Source organism: Acinonyx jubatus, chromosome X (assembly GCF_027475565.1).
Source record: "Acinonyx jubatus isolate Ajub_Pintada_27869175 chromosome X, VMU_Ajub_asm_v1.0, whole genome shotgun sequence".
Lineage (NCBI taxonomy): Eukaryota > Metazoa > Chordata > Mammalia > Carnivora > Felidae > Acinonyx > Acinonyx jubatus.
Window position 1 is genome coordinate 37,024,163 of NC_069389.1, and position 6,958 is coordinate 37,031,120.

Below are 6,958 nucleotides of genomic sequence, written 5' to 3' on the forward strand. Positions count from 1 at the left end.
GTAAAGCAAATTTTAAAAAACTTATACGGCCAATCACTATTCTTGCTGAGCTTATGTAAATAATTCAGCCAAATTTGTTTAAACTGGACTTGTTTTACAAATTCGTCTTGATTTAGCTATCTTCAATAAAAATGAGGGTGATTATAGAGAGAAAATGTTTCAATAACACATCTTTGTAGACATTAGATTTTAATACTGCTTTTTATAAACTGAACTAGATGCTAAACTCTTCTTGTTTCCTCAAATATCTGGCTATGGCCCTCCAAATTATGGTTTCTGGTCGTCTTCCACTGTCTTGAATTAAAGTTATTAAAAACTAAAACTTTTTTTGGGTGCCTGGATGGCTCAGTCGGTTGAGTGGCCGACTTCGGCTCAGGTCATGATCTTACAGCTCCTGAGTTTGAGCCTGGCGTCGGGCTCTGTGCTGACAGCTCAGAGACTAGAGCCTGCTTCGGATTCTGTGTCTCCCTCTCTCTCTGCCCCTCCTCCACTCATGCTCTGTCTTTCTCTCTCTCTCAAAAATAAATAAACATTAAAAAAAAAAAAACTAAAACTCTTTCTTGATGCCCTGCGAACTGAAGCTGGACAAATTTAAGGTCAACTTCAGAAAAATTGCCACAAAGCCCATGTATAGACAATCTCTGTGCCTGTTGTTGTATGGCCCATTCAAAAGGATCACCAGAGACACTGGATTTACAAACCAGAAAAACCCATCTGATTGCCACTGCCTGCTCCTACTCCATCTGAGGATGCTGTGACTCTGACATTTAGAAATCTCAGTGACAGCATTGTGGAATCAGGTATTGGGTTTATAATTTGCTCTGACCATTAGCCTATGTTTTTCTTTTGTTTCCATAGAAGTGCCTCTTATTAATTACCTGATTGCTTACTAAAAAAACAGAGTCTATGTGATGGCTAGCTAACACCACCTGCTACCTATATTAACGGCTCATGGGAAATAAGAATCCATATAGATGAAATCGGGTGGCAAGTCACTTGGCTACAAGAGGCCCTTGACTATGTTCTTACAAAAATCAGGGGAGTCTATACAGTGATTAACACATTGTGCTGTGTATGGATCAATTTATCTGGAGAGGTTAAAGAAAGCTTCTAGATCATTGGGCCAGTAACTAAATGCACAGTTCCCCATGAAGCCACCCCTACCTCCTCCTCCCTCAGTGGGACTCCTTGTTTTCCTGGTTTCCAGGCCTTTCATCGTTATACCTTCTTGTTGGACCCTTAATAACCCTACTCCTTATTCTAATGTTTGGACCTTGTATCCTAAAGTTACTAACAAAATGTATTTTCTCTCACCTCAAACAGTTAAATCTTCAGATGGTGGTCCACAAACAGCCCTGAAACAAATGAGTATAAAGACCCACTAGGCTGAGTCACAACTTCCTTCTACTCCCCACTGTCCATCCAGGTTTCCTAAAACTTAGGTAACAAGGACTTCTGGAGCCTTCTGGCAGGGTGAACGTCCCACACCAGCATGAAGTAGTTACAGAAGATGGACCATCACCCATTTTCCCTTAAAAGATTTTAAGGGCTCAGAGTCCTTGAAGAAGAAATGTAGGTAGTTAGTTAGGCTCTAACAGGATACCTGGAGCTCAACACCAAGGAGTCATGGTCAACTATGGAGAAGGTCAGAGGCCTGTCCTGGTAGCACTCCACAGGAGCTGGATCAAACCAGACAGGCCCAAGATGGTGGATGCCATGACAGAAAACCTCTGACCAAATAAGGAAGAAAAAGTAATAAATATTCTGCCCCCTGGTTAACCACTGTCAGTAAAAGATAGAAACCCAATCCCCAGGCTACACAGATGTCTTCCAAGCATGCTAGTGCTCACTTGCTCTCTCCCCTTTCCTCTCTCTTTCTCTCTGTCCCTCCCCAGCATTTGTATCTCAAGAGTGTACATTTTGCTTTAATAAACTTTCCTATTTGTGTTTCTCATCCACTGTGCTCTGTGTCCATCCTTGAATACGTGCTGTGACAAGACCAAGAACCTTCAAGGACTCCCCAGTTCACCCGGCAACGATTGAAAGAATGTAACATTAGGAAAGTTTGCATTCTGATAAAAACTAGGATTACTAAATTTAAACACACAATAGAGACAGTGAAGAACAGATTGAAAAATGAGAAAGAAAAAAAAATAAACAGTTCCTTTAACAGATGAAGGGGTAAGGAAATAAAGCTTATAAGTAAAATGAATAAAAATATAAGAGTATGTTTCTCTCTTATATTTTCCACAAAACTGCATGATGCAAATTAACTGTAATAGGAACTTCAGGCAAATACCCTGTTTGTCCCTCCAGATCCACTTGCTATCTTTTTGCCCAGCTCTTTCTCCTAGGAGGGGACCTGCAGAGATGGCTTCAAGGGTTCAGGCTATGAGAGGCACTGGCAAGAGATGGGAATGTGGGAGGAGAACAAGGCCCAGGTATCTCTTCTTCCAGCTGGCCACGGCTCAACAGTGGCTACGTTCCTCTACTGAAGGGCACGACCCCTGTATCTAGCCCTCTCCTAGAGATACTGACCCAGGTGCGGTCCACAGTTCTTTCTACATCTTGGAACCCACTCCTTCCCTCTACCCTTTCAGACTCAGGGGAGGTCACTGAACCTCAGCTCTTTTATCCCTCCTGCTCTGCCTTTTGCTTTCCTTTAACCCTTTCTATACCTTTGTAACTCATTAAACTCTACCCAATTACCTTATTTGAGAATTACATCAATATTATGCTAAGATCGTCCCTGATGTTCCAAAAAGCCCTCTTGCTCAACTTTAGACACCAACAGTTAAAGTCAGAAATCGACAAGACTGTCGTAGACTCTAAGTCTAAAGTTCTCTCTTGGCCAGCAAGAGAGTGGGACACAGGATTAAAAGTGAGAGATGGCTAATGTCCAGGAAAAGACAAGAGCCCCGAATAAGGGTCCTTGCCCCATATTTATTAAGATCAGAAGGCTTACAAATGTGATGGGCATGCACAAGGAGACAATGAATCTGCGAACATTAACTCATGGGCATGAGGGAAAGGGGGTTTTGAAGATATACGGTGTTTGGGCTTTGGGTCAATATAAAACAAAATCCCGGCACTGGGCCGACGGGCAGATGGTTGTTAACGGCAGACAGGAGGCGCCGTGTCTGTTTATCTTAGCCAGCCTAGGGGATGAGACAGACAGGGGGAATAACCTCAGGGTTAACAAGGTACCTTTTCTTTTGTTAACCATCTCTGCTCTGGGCTGCTTCACCTGCAGCGCCGGGGTCTTTAACCCTATTTACCTCTTTACCTAACTTGGTCCTTTCCTCCTGTGAAAGCAGCTTTCTGCTATAGTACTAAATTGGGGGGCAATTTTGCCCTGAATACCTAATCTTGCTTACCTCATTTACCTTTGTATTGGGGGCCTTTGCCCCCCACTCTATTCTGGGGCCTTTGCCCAGAATTCTGGGGGTCTTATCTTGTTTACCCAAGCTTGGGTAAGAGCACCCTATGGCTTTGTAATTCTTTATGCCTTGTTAACCCACTGGTGTAAGCCCAGGGAATTTCTAAGCTTATTCCCCACACAAGCCTGCTTAACTCATGCTCTAACTAAAACCAATTATGCTTATTTCTGATCCCACTTTCTTGAGGCATTAATGAAGATGTTTTGCAATGATCAGAACTTTCTAACTGCCAGGCCGGAAAAGTCCTGATAACAACGGAATGCCTAGAAGGCCACACCTGACATGTCCCCTTCCCTGCCCATGATCCTGTGCTGAACAGACACCGACCCCCCACGCATGATCACATGCTCTCTGTCTCTTGCACGTTCCCCCTCATAGAACTCTAGGTGTCCATCTTGTGGGTGGAGAAGTCGCTTGTTAAGACTTTAGGCTGCCACCTCCCCGGCTCACTAAACCCAAAATAAATGTCTCCCTTTCTCTTTTCCAAACCCCTTTCTCTTGCGTTATTGGCTTTTCTGGCAATGAGTTTGTCTGAGGTGTTTTTTTTTTTTTTTTCAACAGTGTTGGCAAACCCAGCCAGGAACTGTGTTTTCAATTTCTATAGCTCCCTCCTCCATCAGAATCCCCTGGGACAGAGCAGTTGTCCAGGAAAGCACCAGAGCTCACTGGTTCATTTCCTGAGTTAGCAGCTGTGATAGATCCATCAGTAACATAAGCACTAATCTAAAAAACATAATAATAGCAAGAATAGAGGAAAAACTTCAGGCTTTAGGTCAGAGTGGCCCTCTAGTCAGAGGACATTATGAAAGAGGTTCTTACTTTGAAAGGAAAAAGAAAAAAATCTCTAGGATAGTGCAAAGATTAGAAAGAAAATCATAAAATCATCCAGGCAGGGGGAATAACAAGTTACCTATGATAAAATAATTTTAAAAGATCAGGTTGGAATCAGATCTTTTTTCTGCAATGCTAATTGTTAGAAGACACTGAAGCATCATCAACAAAATTTTGAGAGCCTACTTGAGCTGGAACAGAAAGTCACTTATAGCCATTCAAGAACTTAGAGAGTGTACCATCCACAAATAGCTGTGAGTAATATTTTCTTTTTTTTTCTTTTCTTTTCCTATCTTTTCTTTCTTTCTTTCTTTCTTTCTTTCTTTCTTTCTTTCTTTCAGCACTTGTTAGCATTTAATGAACCTCCTTCCACATGGCCTCAGGCTACCAGGACACAGGACCCCCCCCCTCCCCCTGCAAATACATCTGTAATATTTCCTCAGCTCTTCTACTGAAGAATTTCACCTTCACAACGCCAGGCTGTTTTGGGGGGGCTTTTCCTTTCCCAAAATGTAAAAGAAAATTTTTTTTAATGTTTATTTACTTTTGAGAGAGAGAGAGAGAGATTGAGACCATGAGCAGGGCAGGGGCAGAGAGAGAAGGAGACACAGAATCCGAAGCAAGCTGCAGGCTCTGAGCTGTCAGCACAGAGCCCAACATGGGGCTCAAACTCACGAACCTCGAGATCATGACCTGAGCTCAAGTGGGACGCTTAGCCGACTGAGCCACCCAGGTGCCCCTCTCAAAACTTTGTAGTAGCCCAAGCATGCCACATCAATGATAGGCACAGCTCCAGTTGTGTTTCTGGCAGCCATCCCCCTTGTCAGCTCCCTGACCATGGTCGACAGTTTATCAAGGCTGACAGTTGGACAGAAGCTCTGGTTCCTCTTTAAGTGGTAATGCATCACCCCAACTTTTCCAAAGTAGCCTGGGTGACACTTGTCGAAGTTCATCCTGTGGTGATGCTGCCAGCATTTCCCTCACCTCCCCAGTTCTTCTGGTGTTTGCCAATGCGGCCACGGCCATGGCTCAAGCGAAGTTTCCGGGTCTTCCTCAGTCTGGATTGCATGTTGGCCGTCCAGACAAAAGAGAGTCTGAATTGTATTTTCAAGGAAAGGATAAGTTCCAACAAACCAAAACGTGTCATTGCAATAAATAATTTCAATAGAGAGAAAATAAGATTTAAAAACAATTGTACTGACTGCTTGAGATCACTAATATTTATGTTCAGTGTTGAAATAATTGTTAACATGGTTATAAAATGTGATAAACAACTTTTGAAAGAATAGACATACAATTATAAAATACACTAATCTAGGGGTGCCTCAGTCGGTTAAGTGTCCAACTCTTGATTTTGGCTCAGGGAATGATCTCATGGTTCCTGGATTCAAGCCCCACACTGGCCTCCGTGCTGACGGTGTGGAGCCTGCTTGGGATTCTGTTTCCCTCTCTCTCTCCCCTCCCCTGCTTTCTCTCTCTCTCTCTTTCTCTCTCTCTCTCTCTCAAAATAAATAAATAAACATTTAAAAAATTTAAAAATTAACTAATCTAGCTTTAACATCCCAGGTTATTCTAACAAAAACTGCAAAGGAAGGGGGAAAGGATAAAAATAAAATATGCCAAAATTTCTTTATCCTTTCTGTTTCAATGGAAAAAAATGATTTTTCAGTCATTTCAAAGGAAAAAACAATTTTAATGTGTAGAGAATTACAAAATAACTTCAGTAGTACTTCTAAATCACAAATGAAATGATCAAGTTAGAGTAAAAAGTCAGAAAGAATATGCAGTAAAATATTAATAACATGTTAGAAAACATAATTCAACCAACTAAGTTTGAAGATCTAATTGGCTTTATTAAGTGATTCAGGATTTGGACAGCATCCCACCTCGCAAATAAAGACAGACGTGAAGAGTTGAACAAAATGGAAGTTTTTAGGGGCACCTGGGTGGCTCAGTCGGCTCAGGTCATGATCTCACAGTTTGTGAGTTCGAGCCCTGTGAGGGGCTCTGGTGCTGACAGCTCAGAGCCTGGAGCCTGCTTCACATGTGTCTTCCTCTCTCTCTGTCCCTCCCCCTCTCACACTCTGTCTCTCTCTGTCTCTCAAAAATAAATAAAACATTAAAAGTAATTCAAAATGGAAGGTTTTATAGGCAGGAGGGTGGGGCAAGGAAGCTATTAGCAAAAGAAAAGATTGTTTCAGGCCAGGATGGGTGTTTTTGGGGGGGAAAGGGAACAGAGGGTTTTTTATCAAGCAGATTACCTCACTATAGAGCTAATAAGGAAAGTTCAGGTTGACTGTGATAGTCACAATTCTGTCAACAATTGTTTACTACATTTCATAACCATGTTAACAATTATTTCAGCACTTAACACTAAATATTACTGATCTCAAGTAGTCTGCACAATTGTTTTTAAATCATATTTCCTCTCTATTGAAATTATTGCGATAACACGTTTTGGTTTGTTGGAATTTATCTTTGAAAATACAACTCAGACTCTCTGAGAGGTTAAATCTAAGTTTGGTTTGCTGTCGTGGGGAGCAAGCAACTCCAGTTTGGGCTTGTTGTTTCTTTTCCAACAAATGCTCACTCCTGAATTGTGAAGTCCTGGAGATTCTTACTTTTCGTTTTTTGCTCATCTATATTTTGCATTTTTCCATAATGCATACATATTTACTAATGCAAAA

General features: G+C 41.8%; 1 pseudogene; it reads right to left on the minus strand.

Moving 5' to 3' along the window:
* Positions 1-573: 573 nt before the first annotated feature.
* On the minus strand, positions 574-6,201 carry LOC106972519 (60S ribosomal protein L27a-like; annotated as a pseudogene).
* Positions 6,202-6,958: the final 757 nt, after the last annotated feature.